This window comes from Camellia sinensis, chromosome 4 (assembly GCF_055761805.1).
Source record: "Camellia sinensis isolate YWXY chromosome 4, ASM5576180v1, whole genome shotgun sequence".
In the NCBI taxonomy this organism is placed as follows: Eukaryota; Viridiplantae; Streptophyta; class Magnoliopsida; order Ericales; family Theaceae; genus Camellia; species Camellia sinensis.
The window spans coordinates 203,888,580-203,910,906 of record NC_138964.1 but is presented as its reverse complement, the minus strand read 5'-3'; the positions used below and the strand labels follow the sequence as shown (position 1 = coordinate 203,910,906).

General features: G+C 38.2%; 1 pseudogene; it reads left to right on the top strand.

Moving 5' to 3' along the window:
- The first annotated feature begins 19,285 nt into the window (after window positions 1-19,285).
- LOC114271564 (auxin-responsive protein IAA9-like) lies at window positions 19,286-22,214 on the top strand (annotated as a pseudogene).
- The last annotated feature ends 113 nt before the right edge of the window (window positions 22,215-22,327 follow it).

Below are 22,327 nucleotides of genomic sequence, written 5' to 3'. Positions count from 1 at the left end.
AGATGGGTTTGTAATTTATAATGATGCCTCATACAATGGTTTGGGTTGCGTTCTTATGCAAAATGGAAAAGTCATTGCTTATGCCTCGCGACAACTAAAGACTTACGAGAAGAACTACCCAACTCATGATCTAGAATTAGCTGAGGTGATCTTCGCCCTTAAGATCTAGCGTCATTATCTCTACAGTGCTACCTGCAAGATTTACGCTGATCATAAGAGTCTTAAACATCTGTTCACACAGAAGGATCTGAATATGAGGCAACAGCGGTGGTTAGAATTTATAAAAGACTATGATGTAAAGATCCATCACCATCTAGGCAAAGCTAACGTGGTGGCAACCACACTTAGCTGAAAACGACCAGACGTTTGGCATGTATCATCGTTTCCCACAAGATCAATGGATTGCTCGCCAATATAACCGTGGAACCCACTTTGATTGAAGAAATTAAAGCACGCCAATGTGAAGATAAACTTTTAAAGAAAAAGTACAAGGAGCAAAGGAGTACACCTGATCCTAATTTCACTCTAAGCAATGGGATGCTAAAATTTCAGAATCGAATCTGTGTACCTGACATTCCAGAACTCAAGAAGAAAATATTGGTGGAAGCACATGGCTCGAGATTTGCAATACACCCTAATAATACAAAGATGTACCAGGATCTGAAGGAACACTACTGGTGGACAGGGATGAAAAGAGACATAGCAAGCCATGTCTCCAAATTTCTGTATTGTCAGCGTGTTAAAGCAGAACATCAGAGACCTGCAGAAATGCTGCAATCGCTCCATATTCCTGAATGGAAATGGGAGCATATTACTATGGACGTCATGGTCGGGCTCCCACAGTCAGTTTCGAAGAATGATGCAATATAGGTTATAATAGACCGATTGACGAAGTCGACGCATTTTCTGCCAATTAAAATCATGTACTCCCTTAATAAGTTTGCCACTTTATACATTAAGAAAATTATTCGTTTACATGGCACCCCAGTTTCAATCGTGTCTAACCGAGACCCCCTCTTCGTGTCTCACTTCTGGAACAAATTGCATGAGGCTTTGGGGACTACACTGAAGTTTAGCACTACTTATCACCCACAAAGAGGACCTCTCTTATGAAGAGCAACCAGTACAGACTTTTGATCGTCGTGACCAAGTTCTCAGAAGCAAGACTATACCCCTTGTAAAAGTCGTATGGCGGAATTATCGTGTCGAAGAAGCAACGTGGAAAACGGAGAGTCAAATGCGAGTCAAATACCCACACCTTTTCGACAACCAAGGTACATCAAGTTTGGCGACAAACTTCTATTTAAGATGGAAGAAATGTAACGCCCTAAATATTTAATTAATACCACAACCCACCACGATTATTAATAAGAATAATAATAATAATCTGTAAAGTAAAATAAAATAATTAATTATATGATGATAGGCAATAAAGTGTAATTTAATTTACATTAGGAACACGGTAGAATTAAGCACCAAAAATAAATAAATAAATAAATAGATAAATATAAAAAATAAATAAATAAAGAAAATTAGTGATCCAATTTCCTTAGTAATGTTGGCCCAAGCAATGCCCTTAGTAGTGTTGGCCCAAGTATATCTATTTGACAGCAATCTATACTTATCCTGAGGATTCAAATCTATATTTAAGGTTCAAATCTATTAGCACAATGATGGCAGTCCATAGAGAGGCTACGTGTCACCCAAACTATGCTCTGCAAGTAGTATAAAAGGAGGAAGGGTGTTTGTGAACAAATGAAGGAAAACCAACAAAGAAAAGGAGACGAAAATACTGAAAGGCAAGAAGGGTTTTGATAGTAGAAAGAAATAACGATGTATTAATTTTAAGGTGAGTTATATTATAACTTGAGTCACCATAATATATTTTACGTATGTTTTGGGTTAGCATAAATTATTTTACGCAGTCTATGGTTTAAAATTATATTATTATTTTGATTTCGTTAATTATTTTCTGAACTATATTTGCTTAAATTGAAACGCATAAATAAGTTTGCTTAAATTTTAGAAGTTATTTGACAATGGTTTTATAAACAATTATGATTTGTAAGTACCACCACGGGAGTCTCATGCCTTGGGAGACTTAAATAACCATTGACCTTTGTTTGGCCACTTTGTCCTCTGTTTGTCATGGATCCATTGAACTCTGTTTTGACTGTCACTCCAGTGACCTCTGTTCTGTTTTGTTCTGTTCTGTTCCGTGGTTATGATTATTTATTTACATAATTTTTGTATTTCAGTTTTTGTCACCTTAAATAATTTGTTTATTCAAATTAAGCTATTCTAACTAACTATCCATGGTTATTTTGTGTTCCCTATACTCCTGACATAATATTTCTCACTCTACTGTGTGCTTATAGTTATTACCCCTTTCAGGTGACGAGATGTACGGAAGACCCGTAACCTCAGGTAGTGGAACCCGTACAAGAATTTGATATTGATTTGTTACTCTTTTTTTTTCTTTCCTTTTCTTCCTTTTGTTTTTTTTTTATTGAGGGCCGGTCATTGGATAATAAAATAATAAAAGCCCTATAGATGTATTTTCTTTTATCAAAATAGTAAAATGAAGTAAATTTTCTGTTTCATTATTTGTTTTTCCACACTTTGCATCCGTCTGCGCCATGTAATTTGTTAAGCTTAGAATTATTTTGTAAGTTGCAATTCCAGCCCTAAGCCCCTAGGGTTGGGTCCCGCAATTTAATTAGGAAAATAATCAATTAGTGAGAAGTAGGATAAATATTTACAAAAGAAGTACAAATTTTGTTGTATTTTTTTACCCAAAAAAAGTAACAGTAATGATAGAGACCCCTACAAAATATAACCCCCACAACCCCTAAAATGATCTGGACCATTCATGTCACTGTCAGAGATAGGAAAAAAAAATTCAAACACATCAATGGTCAATACATCAGTAGGGGTCGTAAGGGTTCTCTTTTGTGGAGGTCCCAAACATTTTTCAAAAAGTAAAAGGTAACAGTTTCATGAGGAAGTGGAGGCAAACACGAGTTTTGCTTCTTTCGTCCCGTATTACCTCCATTTGCTATATTATATTTATTAATTAGAATTATATGTATATATATTACATAATATATAATTTAAATTTTGAGAAAATTAGTCTAAGATCCCTTTCCTATTTTTAGTAATGGAAGAGATTCACAATATTATTTTGTGATATGTAAGGTCCCTCAACCCTAACACCCATATATCACAAAGAAATTTGGTTATCTCAAATCAAACCCGCCTCTCCCTCTCTTCCTCTCTCTGCTCTTCTCTCTCCAACAAACTTCACCTCTATCGCCGCCATCGACAACTCTTCCCTACCGCTGCTGCCATCTACTCTTACATCTCCTCTCGTGAGGATGAGAGGCATCGGAACGCTTCGCTAGTGCCGGAGACAACAATGACAATGATAGAGGCCATGTGTGGTGTCTCGTTCAGTGAATTGGCTTCTAGTTAGGTAGATCAAGTCCCTGAATATCAATGAATCAATTAGCTAAGAAGTTTGAGACCACCTACAACCACAAATCACGATTGACAGAGACAAAGATGTTGGTTTTACATTTTGTTTTTGTTTCTGTTTTCTACTGTTATCAATCTTATGTTACTTGGAGAAGTTGAACAATTATAAATTCGCCTTATATCTCAAAAAAAAAAAAAAAATTCCACAGACACAGACACACACACATATATGTATAGTGTATGTAATTCTCCAATCTACACCTTGGACTTGAATTTCTTTTTCTCTCTGTATATATATATTTTTTTTTCATTAGACTATGAAATAATTGAACACCAACCTGATACTTATCAATAGATCATTTGTCCTCTTCAATTAGCTTTGATTCCTGTTCAAGTTTTCTGGCTATATAATCTTTGATGACAGAAAGAGTGAGGCATGTATTTCTGGACAGGGTCTAAATAACAATAATAGGAGGCAAGATGTTATCCCTCTCAATGTAAGTCAAAACTTCCCTGACTTCTTTTGAGCAATTTCTCCAAGTTCACCAAAATACTTCAATACATCTGCCCAAAGGGTTGAATCACCTCCCTTACCTGAATATGTGTTTTTGTTTTTTGTGATCTTGAAAGTAAATTTCTCTAGACTTTTATTTGAGTCCAGAGAAAATTAAAAGCTTGTTATTACAATCTAGAGAAAATTATAATTATTACAAATTTCACTGGACTTTTATGTTGTGCTTTTTATGTGTTTTTATATTAAACAAGTTATTTTTCGCCTATTTTTCTTGGCAACCAAACAAACTTTATTCTTTATGGTTCACTTGAAATCCAGAGAAAATTCAGAGAAAATCTGTAAAGCCAGAGATAGAGAAAACTTTATGCTTTGTTGGTTGTTGTTGTTGCTTATTTGGATGATCGATTTGTGTATTGCACATCGTGATTAGGAAGGCAGAGAAATTTTATGGTTTGAACCCATAGACCTCAATTTCATAATTTTTTCTGAAATCCAAAGAATTTCTCTGAAAAGCTAGAGGATAGAGATGAAGAGAAGGGTGGTGGTAGTGGTAGTGGTAGTGGTGGTGAGTTTTGAAGGAGCGGATTCTAGAGAAATTCACTTAATCTTTTTCAATATAAGTTCTATTCAATTTTGATAATTGGAGGCAAGTAATCAATTTTTGTATGGGGTTCGCTTCCAAATCGACCTTAATTTCATAATTTTCTCTAATATAGCGATCCCGGGTTTACCCTTGTTGTACAGTGATCCGGACATGTGCCCGTAGATGTTGATAGTTGTTTGTTATCTTGTTTGCATCCTCTTTACTTCATATTGGGTTATAGGATGTGTTGGGCAGGTTTGTTACAGGTTGGTTGTGCTTGGGAGCCTAGTGTTGCTGCCCAGATTTTTGGACCTTCGCTCGAGCCAGGGGTTGGTCGCTCGAGCGAGAGTTGAGTTAGTGTCTGGACCTGAGAGTTGTGTTTCTTGGCTCGAGCGAGCTTTTCTTGGCTCGAGCGAGAGGTTTGTCACTCGAGCGTGCTTGTGGTTACAGACCTGAGGGTTCGAGTTGTTGGCTCGAGCGAGCATTCTTTCGCTCGAGCGCACTTTTGAGTTTTTGGCTCGAGCAAGAGTTCCTTGGCTCGAGCGAGAGTTTCTGTGTCTGGTCGCTCGAGCGACCAAGGCTTCGCTCGAGCGAGAGTGTTTTATATCAACGGACAGTAGCAATTTTGAACTGCACTTTTTCACTTTATTTTTCTTTCAAACCCTTGATCCGAGACCTTCTCTCTCTACACTTATATTCTCTCTAAGAATTGATCTCCCTAGAGTGTGAATCTAGCCTAGGGCCTTTGTTAAAAAGATAGAGGGCATTGAGAGCTTTGTTTTAATCTGAAAAAGTTTGGATTTGGAGCACGTTGGTCTTCGAGTCTTCATCTCCTTTTTGGCTCAAACTTCGAGGTAGGGATATCCTACTCCTCTCTATGAGTTTTGTCTTTAAATTTTGGCATTTTGAGAAGTTGGGGTTGGTTTGGTAATTTTGTGATAGATTGGGGGCTTTTGTGTAATTTTACAAAAGTTGGGGTTTTATTCATAATAAACCCGAATGCATGTTTGGCATAGAGAAATGGAATAAATGTTGAGTCACTGATGAAAATGGGACCTAAGGGTTGAAATGTTAATTATGGGAATTGACCTAATTACATTGTTTAATTAATTGGGATAATTAATTGAGAAGAATGAGGAAATGAAATGTTGATTGAATATCCATTGTGCATTTATTTTCTGTTTAGAAATAACTGCTTTGGGCTATCGGTGGAGGATAGTCGTGATTGTTGTAGACAATGCATGATGATTAGGCAAACTGAAACTAATCAATGGAATGTGTCGTGGAATTTGACAGTTGATAGAATACATTAATTGTATGTATTGAGATTGTATATAGAACCAATGTGTTTGTATACGTTATGTGTAGAGGAGGAGAAAGGGGATGTACTCCGCGGTTTAGGGGAAGATATGGGATGTACCTCTAAACCGGATAGTGTTGGGAGAAGATAGGGGATGAACTCCGTAGATACAGCTCATATGTTTGTCTAGAGAAGTGTGGATATAGCTTATATGCTTATCTGTGGATATTGTGGTTATACATATCTGTTGTAGAATGTGGATATAGCTCATATGTTTATTTGTGGATATTGTTGTTATACATATCACTTGAGAACGTGGGTAGTGCTTATATGCCTATCTATTGAAAAAGGGAAAATGAAAAGTAATTTGGACTCATGAGTCGTATGGCATAAATGTGTAATTTATGTGATTGTATCAGTGTTGGCCATCTATCAATTGCTAATGTTTTAGTCAATGTTCATGGTTGGTTTAGTATATTTCTACTGGGCTGTGGCTCACCCTATATGGGAATATCATTTTCAGGTACAGGAAGCATGCCACCTCCAAGGACTTAGCTTGGGAGGCTAGAGGCGGACATAATGTGGTCGTTTTACTTTTTGATGTATTACATGTAAATACAAGCCTAGGGCTTAATGTGTATGAGTTAGTACTCTGTTGTTGTAACCAAGTGTTAACTTGGAAAGCTGTAAGCCCGTAGGGCATTTTGCTTTTGTTGTTAACATGTAATACTTATGTAATGAAACTCTGAGAAATGAATGAATGAGGAACTTTTGAATATCAATGCATGTCTTGTTTGTTGAGTTTAAATGTTATTTTTTTGAGGGCGTTACAACTTGGTATCAGAGCGTACCGGGTTCGAATACTTTGGGTACGTGGGAAGTGATTAGGATCACAATGGGTTTGTCTCGCTTGATAGAGACTTAGATGTAGTATCATATGCTATGTGCTTACTTGATAACATGCTTATGTGACTATGTGGGTATGGGATTTAATTTCTAGGATGTTGATTGGATCCTTGGGTTTCTGGGAGTCTTGTTGGAAAAGCACTTGATCAATGCTGTTTCTAACCGGAACTCTAGTAACGCTTCGGGACTATCATTATCCGGAAATGAAATTCGTATGTGCTTATGTGCTTATGTGCTTATGTGGAGTGAATTACAGTTGTCCACGCATTAGGACGTGAGTGTTTAAGTTTCGGCACATTTATGAATGTGCTAATGTTCTGTGTTACCTTTATTAGGATGTCAGGACGAGGAAGAGGTGCTAGGCGTGGTAGACCTGCGAGGCAGGAAGTACCGTTACAGGGTGAGATTCCGGTAGTGCAGGAGGGGGTTGGTCAGGCCAACGTGGCCGAGCCAGTGGGTCAGCAGGCCATGGGTGCTTTGGCCAGAGAGATAGCAGGAGCTTTGGGTATTCTTAGAGCAGGGAATCAGGCAGCTGAGGCAGGGCCTTCTTTCCTGAAGAGGGAGTTCTTTCGGTCTAATCCGGATGAGTTTATCGGGGATCCGAAGGAGCCACTGAAGGCTGATGAGTGGCTAGAGCAAATGAGTAAGACGTTCGAGATGCTTGGCATCGAGGACGGAGCACTGAAAGTGACCTTGGCATCTTTCCAACTGAAGGGAGACGCGGGTCAGTGGTGGAAGTACGAGAAGGCTCGTGTTGGTGGTACTTGGGAGGCGTTTGTAAATGCTTTTCAGGAGAGGTTTTTGTCTGCAGTAGCTAGGGAGAAGCTGAGGGATCAGTTTAGCCGGCTTAATCAGCAGGGCTTGTCAGTGGCCGAGTTTGAGGCTACCTTTACTAGTCTGTCCAGGTTTGCACCTGAACTGGTGGCGTCTGAGGAACACCGTTGCTATGAGTTTGAGCGGAAATTGAGGCGGGGCCTCAAGCTGAGAGTTAGTGGGTCTTACATCCGGGAGTATAGACACCTAGTGGACGCTGCAGCTCATATGGAGCTCATGATGCAGGAGAAGGATGAGGGGCAGAGAGGCTCCAAGAGGAGCCAAGATGGTCAGGGTGATAGCAGGAGGCAGAGGGGTTCTAACCCTCAGCAGTCGTAGGGTGGTGTTGCTAGATCGACCTTCCCAATGCCGAGTGCAGGCTCCGGGAGAGGTGGTCAGGGGGAATTCACTTGTTACAAGTGTGGCCAGCTGGGTCACAAGGTTTCTGTTTGCCCGCAGAAGGGTGGGGGTCAGAAAGCCGCTTCTTCTTCAGCTAGACCGCAGAGTCAGAGTTTGGGCAGGGGGCAGCCCTTGTCTTGTTATCAGTGTGGACAACCTGGGCACCTGAAGAGGTTTTGCCCGCAGTTGAGTGCCACTTCGGGGGCGTCTGGTTCTAGGCAGACGCAGGGTTTTCAGCCAGCTCAGTCTGTGCAGGTCTCGAGGGCCAATCCGGGAGCTTCGTCATCCCAGTCAGTGCAGCAGTCTTTTGCTCCGAGAGGTGAGCAGGTAGACCAGGGGCCTACGGGGCGCGTGTATGCTGTTACCGCGCAGGATTTAGTACCGGCTCCATCAGTAGTGAGAGGTACTTTTCTGTTTTGCAACTCGGTTGCTAGTGTGTTGATAGACACGGGTGCATCTCATTCTTTTGTATCTGCTGCATTTGCATCTGTTTTGGAATTGGAGTTGGCACAGTTAGCATCTCCTATTTGTGTGGTATCGCCTTTGGGTGGTGAGTTGATCCTGAAACAGGGTGTTAGAGGATGTGATATAGAGGTCGCTGACTATAGGCTTCCTTTTCCGTTTGTTGTCATGCCCATGAAGGGTTTTGATGTTATTTTGGGTATGGACTGGCTATCGTCATACCGAGCTGTTATCGATTGTTACCGCCAGAGGGTCACGTTATGTACCTTGAGCGAGGAGTGGTTCCATTTCTTGGGAGACCGGGTTGGTAGTATTTTGCCACCGGGGTATGATTCGAGAGGGCGAAGTGAGCTTAGTGGTCTACTTGCTAGCTTTGAGAGTAGTGAGTGTGATGAGTCACAGGTTGTGTTGTCGAGGGTGGTTTGTGAGTATTCGGATGTCTTTCCCGAAGATCTTGTTAGTTTGCCACCTCACCGAGAGATAGAGTTCTCTATTGATTTAGTGCCCGGCACGGCGCCGATTTCTATGGCACCTTACCGTTTTGCTCCAGCAGAGCTGGTTGAGTTGAAAGTTCAGCTCCAGGAATTGCTCGATAAGGGCTTTGTTCGCCCTAGTGTTTCGCCGTGGGGAGCGCCGGCCCTCTTTGTTAAAAAGAAAGATGGTGCCTTGAGATTGTGTATTGATTACCGGAAGTTGAATCGGGCTACGATTAAGAATAAGTACCCTATGCCCCGTATAGATGATTTGTTTGACCAGTTGAAGGGTTCCCGTTGTTTCTCTAAGATAGACTTGAGATCGGGTTACCACCAGTTGAGGGTCAGGGAGGAGGACATTCCTAAGACGGCATTCCGTACGCGGTATGGCCATTACGAGTTTTTGGTGATGCCATTCAGGCTTACCAATGCACCGGCAGTCTTTATGGACTTGATGAACCGGATTTTTCGGGAGTTCTTAGACCGATTTGTGGTCGTCTTTGTGGACGACATCCTTATCTATTCGCCTTCAGAGGAGGAGCACGAGGAACACTTGAGAGTGGTGCTTGAGTTGCTTAGAGCCCATAGGCTGTATGCCAAGTTTGGGAAGTGTGAGTTCTGGCTGAGGGAAGTCAAATTTTTAGGCCACGTGGTATCCGGGGAAGGGGTGTCTGTTGATACATCTAAGGTTGAGGCAGTGCAAGATTGGGCACAGCCTAAGAGTGTGTTTGAGATTCGCAGTTTTCTGGGATTAGCTGGGTATTACCGTCGGTTTGTGAAAGATTTCTCCAGGTTAGCGTCACCGTTGACTAGACTGACTCGGAAGGGAGTCAAGTTTGTGTGGAGTGAGGCTTGTGAAAAGTCGTTCCAAGAGCTGAAAGTTAGATTGACCACCGCTCCGGTGTTGATTATTCCGGAGAGAGGGTTGGGTTATTCGGTTTATTGTGATGCCTCACGAGAGGGTTTGGGTTGTGTGTTGATGCAGGAGGGGAAAGTGGTAGCTTATGGCTCACGTCAGTTGAAAATACACGAGAAGAATTACCCCACACATGACCTAGAGTTAGCAGCAGTGATCTTTGCTTTGAAAATTTGGAGGCACTACCTTTATGGTGAGAGGTTCGAGGTGTTCTCGGACCATAAGAGTTTGAAGTATCTGTTTACACAGAAAGACTTGAATTTGAGGCAGAGGAGGTGGATGGAGTTCATCGAGGATTATGATTTTGAGTTGCATTATCATCCGGGAAAGGCCAATGTTGTGGCCGATGCCCTTAGTAGGAAATCCATTAGTGATGTAGCTTGTATAGCCATCCGGGAATGGGAGATGTTGGGTGCACTGGGCGAGTTTGATTTGCTGCTGGGCGAATCTGTTGAGGCTGCGGCCTTGTTTTCTGTTGTTGCGCAGCCTACACTTGTGACACGAGTGTTAGAGGCACAGGGAGGTGACCTTGAGGTAGAATCCCTCCGAGGGAAGATCTCCAGTGGGAAGGTTGAGAAGGGTTTGACGGTGTGTCCCGACATGAGTGTGAGATACCGAGACCGTTTGTTTGTACCGGAGTCTTGCCGAGAGGAGGTACTCCGAGAGTTTCACCATTCGCGCCTTGCGGTGCATCCGGGAGGTACTAAGATGTACCAGGATTTGGGTCGCCAGTTTTGGTGGCGGGGTATGAAGAGAGATGTGGCTGTTTTCGTATCGAAGTGCTTTACTTGCCAGCAAGTGAAGGCCAAGCATCAGAGGCCAGCGGGTTTGTTGCAACCCTTGCCTATTGCCGAGTGGAAGTGGGAGCATATCACTATGGACTTCGTTGTAGGTCTTCCGAGGACGCAGCGGGGTAGTGATGCTATTTGGGTGGTTGTAGACCGGTTGACTAAGTCGGCGCACTTTATTCCTATGCGTGTGAGAGACTCGGTAGATCATCTAGCCGACTTGTATATTCGGGACGTAGTGAGATTGCACGAGGTCCCAGTGACGATCGTCTCAGATAGAGATCCTCGTTTTACTGCTAGGTTGTGGCAAAGTTTGCAGAGTGCCTTGGGCACTAAGTTGACCTTTAGTACGGCTTATCATCCTCAGACTAACGGGCAGTCCGAGCGTACTATCCAGATCCTCGAGGATATGCTTCGGGGTTGTGTCCTTGATTTCAGTGGGACGTGGGAGAGGCACTTGCCCTTGGTAGAGTTTGCCTACAATAACAGTTTTCAGTCTAGTATCGGTATGGCACCGTTTGAGGCCTTGTATGGCCGACCATGTAGGTCTCCAGTTTGTTGGGCCGAGGTGGGTGATGCACCTTTGTTGGGTCCGGAGTTGGTTAGGGAGACGATGGAGAAAGTTGAGCTTATCCGTAGGAGGCTTGTTACAGCCCAGAGTCGACAAAAGAGTTATGCTGACCGTAGGAGGAGACCTTTGGCGTTTGAGGTAGGTGATCATGTCTTTTTGAAGATATCACCTAGGCGAGGCTTGATGAGGTTTGGGAAGAGTGGGAAGTTATCCCCTCGGTTTATTGGTCCTTTTGAGATCCTTGAGAGGATTGGTGAGGTTGCTTATCGGTTAGCCTTACCGCCGCAGTTGTCCGGAGTGCATGACGTGTTTCATGTGAGTATGCTTCGGAAGTATGAGCCAGATCCATCACATGTGCTGGATTGGACTGATTTAGAGGTAGATGAGGATGCCTCGTATGAGGAGAGACCGGTTCGGGTCTTGGATAGGCGGGATCAGGTCCTGCGTGGCAAGACCATTCCTTTGGTGAAAGTCTTGTGGAAACATCACGGAGTGGAGGAGGCCACTTGGGAACGTGAGTTGGAAGTCCGTGAGAAATATCCTGACTTGTTTGTTGATATGTAATCTTGTGTTTAAATTTTGCACTATCGTTGAACTTAAGAGCTTTTATATATGTCTTAAGTTGTGAAAAATTGAAAATGTTTTGGTTATTTGGAAGTATGTTTTGGAACTTGCCTCATATGGAAATTGAATGTGACATTATATATGTTGAATATATTGTTGAAATTGGAAAGTTAATGCATAATGCTAATGCATGTTGAAAGTACATATGTTGTATACATATTGTGAGGTGCCTCTTGTTAAATGGAGGGGATGACCGGTAATGGGTCGAATTGTTGAATGCTAAAAGGTAACATTGATTAAAATGAAAGAAAACTTGTTTTTGCAAACTTGTGCTTAATTTCGGGGACGAAATTCTTTAAGGGGGGGAGGTTATAGCGATCCCGGGTTTACCCTTGTTGTACAGTGATCCGGACATGTGCCCGTAGATGTTGATAGTTGTTTGTTATCTTGTTTGCATCCTCTTTACTTCATATTGGGTTATAGGATGTGTTGGGCAGGTTTGTTACAGGTTGGTTGTGCTTGGGAGCCTAGTGTTGCTGCCCAGATTTTTGGACCTTCGCTCGAGCCAGGGGTTGGTCGCTCGAGCGAGAGTTGAGTTAGTGTCTGGACCTGAGAGTTGTGTTTCTTGGCTCGAGCGAGCTTTTCTTGGCTCGAGCGGTCTGGTTTGCTCTTCGCTCGAGCGAGAGGTTTGTCGCTCGAGCGTGCTTGTGGTTACAGACCTGAGGGTTCGAGTTGTTGGCTCGAGCGAGCATTCTTTCGCTCGAGCGCACTTTTGAGTTTTTGGCTCGAGCAAGAGTTCCTTGGCTCGAGCGAGAGTTTCTGTGTCTGGTCGCTCGAGCGACCAAGGCTTCGCTCGAGCGAGAGTGTTTTATATCAGCGGACAGTAGCGATTTTGAACTGCACTTTTTCACTTTATTTTTCTTTCAAACCCTTGATCCGAGACCTTCTCTCTCTACACTTATATTCTCTCTAAGAGTTGATCTCCCTAGAGTGTGAATCTAGCCTAGGGCCTTTGTTAAAAAGATAGAGGGCATTGAGAGCTTTGTTTTAATCTGAAAAAGTTTGGATTTGGAGCACGTTGGTCTTCGAGTCTTCATCTCCTTTTTGGCTCAAACTTCGAGGTAGGGATATCCTACTCCTCTCTATGGGTTTTGTCTTTAAATTTTGGCATTTTGAGAAGTTGGGGTTGGTTTGGTAATTTTGTGATAGATTGGGGGCTTTTGTGTAATTTTACAAAAGTTGGGGTTTTATTCATAATAAACCCGAATGCATGTTTGGCATAGAGAAATGGAATAAATGTTGAGTCACTGATGAAAATGGGACCTAAGGGTTGAAATGTTAATTATGGGAATTGACCTAATTACATTGTTTAATTAATTGGGATAATTAATTGAGAAGAATGAGGAAATGAAATGTTGATTGAATATCCATTGTGCATTTATTTTCTGTTTAGAAATAACTGCTTTGGGCTATCGGTGGAGGATAGTCGTGATTGTTGTAGACAATGCATGATGATTAGGCAAACTGAAACTAATCAATGGAATGTGTCGTGGAATTTGACAGTTGATAGAATACATTAATTGTATGTATTGAGATTGTATATAGAACCAATGTGTTTGTATACGTTATGTGTAGAGGAGGAGAAAGGGGATGTACTCCGCGGTTTAGGGGAAGATATGGGATGTACCTCTAAACCGGATAGTGTTGGGAGAAGATAGGGGATGAACTCCGTAGATACAGCTCATATGCTTGTCTAGAGAAGTGTGGATATAGCTTATATGCTTATCTGTGGATATTGTGGTTATACATATCTGTTGTAGAATGTGGATATAGCTCATATGTTTATCTGTGGATATTGTTGTTATACATATCACTTGAGAACGTGGGTAGTGCTTATATGCCTATCTGTTGAAAAAGGGAAAATGAAAAGTAATTTGGACTCATGAGTCGTATGGCATAAATGTGTAATTTAAGTGATTGTATCAGTGTTGGCCATCTATCAATTGCTAATGTTTTAGTCAATGTTCATGGTTGGTTTAGTATATTTCTACTGGGCTGTGGCTCACCCTATATGGGAATATCATTTTCAGGTACAGGAAGCATGCCACCTCCAAGGACTTAGCTTGGGAGGCTAGAGGCGGACATAATGTGGTCGTTTTACTTTTTGATGTATTACATGTAAATACAAGCCTAGGGCTTAATGTGTATGAGTTAGTACTCTGTTGTTGTAACCAAGTGTTAACTTGGAAAGCTGTAAGCCCGTAGGGCATTTTGCTTTTGTTGTTAACATGTAATACTTATGTAATGAAACTCTGAGAAATGAATGAATGAGGAACTTTTGAATATCAATGCATGTCTTGTTTGTTGAGTTTAAATGTTATTTTTTTGAGGGCGTTACATCTAAAATCCAGAAAATTTCTCTGCATTTCCAGAGAAACCAGAGAGGACACGAGCATTTGCACCCTAAACGTGTCTATGAAGAGGCTGATGTTTACATTTTGCGAAAGAAATTGTAGCTGTAGTACACACATATCTGGTAAGTCTTAGAATTCGAAGTTTAAAGAATTGAAAACAACAGCATACATAAAATAATAATAATAGTGATTAGAGTTGTTAAGAAAAGAAATGTTTGTGTGTGCAATAATAATTTTTTTTTTGTGTGTCAATTTTTATGAGACAAACTGTTCTATTCATGGGGAATTTCTTGTTAGAACTAAATTTAAGTGGAGAAAACTTTATTTGGATTTTGTGATTGTTGACTGCTTTAGTATTATTTTGTAGCTTTGTTAGTAAAGATTGCATTATTGGCTTACATACTACACAAAGTCAGAGAAATTCTTTGTGAACAAAACCAGAGAAATTTCAATTCTCTGTGAATAAAGTCAGAGAAATTCCAATTTTCTCTAGATTTCCTTGGTTTGAACTCAGAGAAATTTTAATTTTCTCTAGTTTGAATCCAGAGAAATTGTTTGGGAAGTCCATAATTTCTCTGAAAAGTCCAGAGAAATTTTCAGAACTTTTCTGGAGAAAATTTCTTTGGGATTGAAATTTCTCTAGATCGATGTTGAGAGATCTTAGACATTATGAAAATATTGGTTGTCCTTTATGCTATAAAATATTAATACCGGGGACCCTAAAAAAAATCCCCTTAATTTTTTATAGTGTAATAAAATTAAAACAGTAAATATTATTCTTAGCATTTATTTTTCATAAATTTATTTATCATATATTACAATTTAGTTCTTATTAAATATAAATTATTATTTACATTTATTTATAAATTCATCTTTATGTAATTATATTTCACTTAGTCTAAATCATTTTTTTATATTTCAATAAGTCCTATGAGTAGCATAGTTATCAAAATATCTCTAATAATAATATAGTGAAGCGCGATTTAATATTCACATTGACAATGTGAATGTTCTATGATGTGATATTCACACTGTCAAATTTATTTAATGTGAATGTTCAAATCATAAAATATTCAAAATAGTCTAAAATAGTGCACACCAAGTTTTTAAAGGTTCAAAAATATATATATAAAGATAAAATTATCTATAAATTACCTTAAATATAATAATTATGATTTTGTAAATCAAATATTCAAAATAATAAGATTTATTGAAATACAATAATATTTTATAAACTAATTGGAAGAGATTTTTTAAATAATTCTCTTATATTATATTTAGGTTGTTTGAAAAGTAGGTTAAAAACTAAAATAATCAATCAAGACAAAATACGTTAAAATAGTAAATAAGATAAAATATTACATTTAAATCATAATTATTTATTTATTTATTTTTCATAACCATCAAACCAACTACAAAGAAGCCATTATTTCAAACTTTTATTAATATTCTTATTTTTAAGATTACAAAATTTACATGTCCCATCCCTCCCGTCCCCAATTTAATACAGATTAAGAGCCGAACAACGGGTTGTTTTAAGTAGTTTATAAGTTAATTTTTTAACTTATTATGAAAAATCTTATAAAAAGTACATAAATAATAGGGAAAATTAGTCTAGGGTCTCTCTCCCACTTTTCGTAATGGAAGAGATTCACAAAATTATTTTTTGATGTCTAAGGTCCCTAAACATATATTAGAGAAATTTGACTCTTTGTCTCTCTACCAGACACTCCAAGATCCAATTATCTCTCTATCTCTTCTCCTCTCACCCACTAGTCTTCGAGATCCAAGGCATTCAAATCAGTTACTTGATGTTATGGAAACAGCAGATGATAGATAGATATACATAAAGAGAGAAAATAAATTTGACCGTGTGAGAGAGAGAGAGAGATGATGTGGAGATGGTCGTGTATTTTCCTGAAACAGAGTCTGTCATCGGCGATTGTGTACAAACCGAAGGCGAAGGCGGCGTTAGGGCTGAGGGCGGTATGTGCATCGTTTTCAACGGAGTCGGGCGGCGGCGGAAGTGGTGGTGTAGAGTCTTAGCCCGAGAAATGGCGTCTTGGAGTTGAGACTGTGGAACAGAGAGGTGTCGGAGCTGTGATGATTGTCAGAAACCACCATTGTTTCCGGCTAGATGTGAGAGAGAGAGGAAGAGAGAGAATAGAGAGGTGTCGGAGCTGTGATGATCGTCTGATTTCGGAACCGTGTTTTGTTGGATTTGCGAATCCACGAAGCTCCTGAATATGGACGAATCTGCAATGCTTTGTCCTTGTTTTACTTGATTCTCCCCATCATCATCCCATCATCATACAAGCATTCAGCCTTTGTATTTTCCTACCCTGCCATAAAACATCAATATCAGTTCCAGAGAAATTCAGAATTTCTCTGGAGATAAATTCCGAAGTCAGAGAAATTTGGTTAAAATACATTATGAAAACACATTTGATAAATTCCGAAGTCAGAGAAATTTGGTTAAAATACATTATGAAAACACATTTGATAAATTCCGAAGTCAGAGAAATTTGGTTAAAACACATTCCGAAGTCAGAGAAATTTAAAATTTCTCTGGAGATAAATCCAGAATTTCTCTGGAGAGAAATTCCGAAGTCCAGAGAAATTTTTAGAATTTCTCTGGATTAAGGAACCTTAGATATTATGAAAATATTATATATCCTTTATACTATAAAATCTTAATACGAGAGACCTTAAAAAAAAAACCCTAAATAATATGACTTAAATAAATTAATAAATCAATAATAAAATGACTTATAAACTTGTTACAAAAATGGCTCTAGAAACTCGTCTAGTTGCATTTAATCGTATATTTGTAAATATTTTTATTCAACTACAATTAATTATAATTATTCCAATTTAAAGAAGGTTTAACATAAATAATGTAAATAAGTATAATTTTTAATTTTTTATAAAAAAATATAAAAATATAATATCACAAAAAAAAATATATATATATATATATACTTTTTTTTAAGGCATGCAAAATAGTCCCTTAATTTTCGTGATCAATTAATCTGAGTGGTGGACAAAATTCCTCTCCCTGGCAATATATAAAATTGAAAAAATGGTACAACTTTTTATTTAATTTTCTTTTTTGGAAAAGATGGTTAAAAATTAATTTTAAATTTTTTTAAAAAAACATATAAAAAAATAAAAGAGATAATATCACTCAAAATAAATTAAAAACAAAAAAATAACTTTTAACTATCATTTCAAAATAGCCTCGCCTAGCTTTTTCGAGGTTATTGGCCAACAGCTCAAGCTTTTCGGCCTTGTTTGTTTTAGGATATAGAGAGAGGGATATGATTAGGATAAAGGTGAGACCCATTTAATATTATGTTTGTTTGTAGATTCAGGGAAGAGATTGAGATGGAGGAGGGGATTAAGTTGGGCCTTGAAAGGAGGATTGGGATGGAGAAGGTGGAGATAGTATTAGAAAAATAGTCCGTCAGACTAAAAAAAATTTATTTTTTATATGTTGAGAATTTTTTTTGAACATTAATGTTTAATTTTTTATATTTTTTGTTAAGTAAAAATTATTTTTTTATTTTTTCTAGAATTTTTATTTTTATTTTTTTTAATTTTTTACATATTGAGTATTTTTTTTAACATTAATGTTTAATGTTTTTATATTTTTTTATTTGTTATATTATTTTATATTTATTTTATATAAAAATAATCTAACAATTCCTACACTAACAGCTATTATCAAAACAAATACAATTTTACTTTAATCCCCTCGCTAGTCATTCTCTCATTATTAATTCTCTTCGTTCTACATTGCATATATGTTTTGGTGGAAAACGTGCGAGTCTCGTTTGGTTCGTTGTGTTTTCTGTTTTGCTTCTCTACAACGGAATTTAAATTATAATTGTTTGCTGCGGATTTTTTTTTATGATATATTTTGATTTTTTTTTCTTCTACCGTAGTAATAACTATCAGATTTTGTTTTTTTTTTTTTTTTGGTGTTTGGTTGCCGAGAAAGCTGAGGAAAAGTTAAGATGAATGAACCTGTGCTTATTTTTTAATTTAAATTTATATATTTATTTTATTGCTATGTGGATATGGTAATCCAGAACTCCAAACTCCAGTACCATAATAATCTCAAACCTGAGTTGACTCTCTCTCTTTCTCTCTCGTTTGTTCGCTTCTCATATTTCGATCGTGGCTGGTTTACAGTATATTTGTGTGCCCGAGATCGTACATTTGTTTGGATTAGACTTTTTTTTTTTTTTAGCTCTCTTTAATCATGTGAAATTTCCTTTGTTGATTGAATTAGACCTTAATTTCAACTTTTATGCTCTTATTATAGGTTATAGTAGTTAGATTGACGACAGAATTGAGCCTCCAAATAATTGAGGGGATAAAAGGGTGTGTGTGAATATCATATGCTTTTGAGTTGAGACTCTTTGTTCCGTAAACTTGAATTTATCGACAGAATTCTTTCTTTCTATGACATGCCTAGTTTTCTAGTTTCAACGAGAAAGTATATTTCAAAATTCGGCTTGAAGCAACTCTTAGCTGGCTTGAGAATTGGCTATTTTAGTTGGTTTTTTGATTTTTTACCCAAAAAAAAAAAAAATCTAGAAAAGTTTAGAAGATGATATGATAATTTATAATGGCTTTTTGACTTTTAAGTTAAAATGGCATATCCTCAAAATGAAGAAAAACTATTCAATATTTTTAGAGTTTAACGTATTCATCCTCATTTACTAATCATCATATATTATACCTCCTCATGTTCCTCAATTACTAGACACAAAATCATAAATCTTACCTTCTCCATTCATCACAATATTTTGGAACACTACATGGCCATGCTTCAGAAGCATCCGATAAACACTCCAAAATGAAAATTCCTTTTTCTTCCATACAAAACAATGACTTTTGTATTCACCCAAAAAAAACATGATAACTTTTGGATTTCTGTTTTAACAATATTTTCGCAATATATAGATGGATTTCCTGTTCAATTTTTGTAATGCAGTATGCATTCCCACATGCACGCATTTGTCAAATGTAAACTACTCCAATTAGTTGAGGAAATTGAGCAGGTTAAGAGGAAATTTCAGAAGTTTTGAAGTCTAATGTCTCCACCATTGTTAGGTGTTGAAGGGAAATATAGGGGTAATGACTCTGTAGTGGCTGCTTCAGCTTCTATGGACTGTATCTCCCAGAATGGCTCGGGATTAAAAGAACACAATTATCTAAGGTTGTCTGATTGTTCTTTGGAGGACAGCTCCAGAGTCTCAAGTGTGACACAGGTTAATAAGGTTAATCTGAATCTGAAGGCTACAGAGTTATGACTTGGTTTACCCGGATCCCAATCCCCTGAACAAGATTCAGAACTTACTCAACTGGACTTCCGGGAAATTTGAGGAGAAGCCCTTGTTTCCTTTGCTTCCTTCAAAAGATGGAATTTGTGCACCATCTCAAAAGACTATTGTTTCAGGGAATAAAAGAGGTTTCTCTGACACCGTGGATAGAAGCTCAGAAATGAAAAGTTGTGTGTATACTGATGGGAAGTGGATGCTTCATGGAGCTGGGTCTGATTCTAGAACTTCACAATCTGTGGGACAAGGGAAATTTCCGGGCAATGTAGGAGTAAATGTGGTGGTGACATCTAGGCCATCCGGGGCTCAACGAAGTGTTACAAAGGAAGTGTCCTCAAGAGGGTTACAGGAACCGCCTCATGCTGCAAATGGAACTAGCCATAACGAAATAAAGGCTTCTAACAACATTAGCAGTACTGCCCTTGCTGCAAAGTAAGTGCAAAATCCACTAGAAAACGGAACTGTTCATGAGAAAAATAAAAATAAATGGATTAATTACACGGGTCTTCAAATTATATGTTATGTTACACTTTAGTCTTCAATCTTTTTCTTGTTCCACTTTGGTCCTAAAAGTATCCGATCTGTTAAGTGTTGTTCAAAATCAGTAACAGGAGAAGGGCTATTTTTGGAATTTTACATAATGCCTTAAAAAAATTAAATTGACCAAATACACACATGGTCTCAAAGTATGCATTATGTTGCTGATCAAAAAAAGAAAAAAGTACGCATTATCCTGCATTTTGGTTCCTAAAATATGCATTTTGCTTCATTTTAGTTTCCAAAATATGCACTTTTCTTGCATTTTCGTAATCAATCTTTTAATTTTGTTTCATTTTTTGGGGTAAAATTATGAAAATATCCATCCTACCATTCTTGATTTTGAATGGTGCGGCTGGTAGGGACTATAGTGTAACAAATCATATATTTTGGTGACCAAAGTGGAATACTCAAAAGATTGCGAATTAACAGGTTACAAAACACATACTTTGTGGACCATTTGTGTAATTGACCCAAAAGAAAACACACGGGGAGGGGGAGAAAGAAGAAGTATGACTAGTTTTACTGATCTTCCTTCCATTACAGTGCACAGGTAGTTGGTTGGCCTCCTATAAGATCATTTAGGAAGAATACACTGGCTACCACTTCAAAGAACAATGATGAAGTTGATGGGAAACCAGGTCCCGGTACGGTACTTTTTTTTGTCAAAGTCAGCATGGATGGTGCTCCTTATCTGAGAAAGGTAGATCTGAAGTTGTACTATACATATGAAGAACTTTCTTCTGCTCTAGAGAAGATGTTCGGCTGCTTCACCATAGGTGATCCTTTTTTTTTTTAATTTCACATGGTTCATAATTAATGGTTGTTTGATTTCAATGATGCATTCTACTCTAATCTGTTTTGTAAGATTTAAGACTAGTATATTACGTTACTATGTTGGTGTGGATTCAGTTACTACTGTTTTATTGTAATTTCAGGTCAATGTGGTTCCCTTGGAGATCCGGGGAAGGACATGCTGAGTGAAAGCAAGTTGAGCGATCTTCTGCATGGGTCAGAAAATGTGCTAGCGTATGAGGATAAGGATGGTGACTGAATGCTTATGGGGGCTGTCCCTTGGGAGTAAGCTTCCTTCAATTCCATCTTTTTTATGACTTCATGCTTCTATTTATTGCGGGTTTTTTTATTGTGTAATTCCAAAAATAGATATCTGTAAAACTAAACTGTTATCTTTATATCTAAAGGATGCCATTGACATATTGAATTAATCATATACCTAAGGAAACTTGTCTTCCCGTCTTCTGTCCTACTAGGAGATAATCTTGCTATTGTAGCATTGTTTTAATGGAAAAGGAAGTGAAAAAAATTAAAAATGGCCAAGTGAGTCATTTTAAGTACAACTCAAGACTGCAATATTGACTTTTGCGAATTGTTGAGTGACCATTGATGTGAATTTGAACTCCAAATATAGTATAAATGTCTAACTCTGAATGTAATTATAATATGTAATAAGTAATATTTGTTATTTATTTTTGACTTATCACTGCGGTACCTGAATCCCATTTCTGTCTTTGTGCTTCCTAGTTTTGCTCCAACAGAAATGCTTAAAAATAGTGAGTAAATGTCCTGGTTGATCTATATATATGCATGTTGGTTCGACATATTCAGTACTTTTTTGCATCTCTGAAATAAGCAAACAGAATTACTTGGCCTACCTTTGATTTTTGTGTTCATTAATGATGCATTTCCTTGTTTTTCGGTGATAATTTTCATCAAATGAACTGCACTGTTAGCTGAATTCCATTGAAATCTACATAATTATACATGCTAATATTGAGAAAAGAAGTCAGTTTTTCTTTGGTTTGGCTCGCAGGATGTTTATTGAATCATGCAAGAGGCTGAAAATCATGAAGAGCTCCAATGCTATTGGATTAGGTGCATATTTTTGGTTTGCAGATTTGTTTTGCCACAAATATTCATTGAGAAGTTGTTCTAGTGCTTGAACCAAAAAGAATTCTGTGTTTCAGTTAGACCAATTCCCATAGTGGCATGCTAATATATATATATATATATATATACATATATATAAAGTAACCATATGATTAAAAAGTAAATCCGGGTACTTATAGCTGTCCTGGTTTGGTCCACAGCTCCCAGGGCCATGGAAAAATCCAAGAATGTGAACTAATAAGCTCTTGGGTGTGATGACTGATTTCCAGTTGCCTAGTCTGAATTGAGAGATTCCCAGATATTGAAGAAATCCGAGGAAGGTGTGCCGTTGACAATGATCCGGCTGAAATG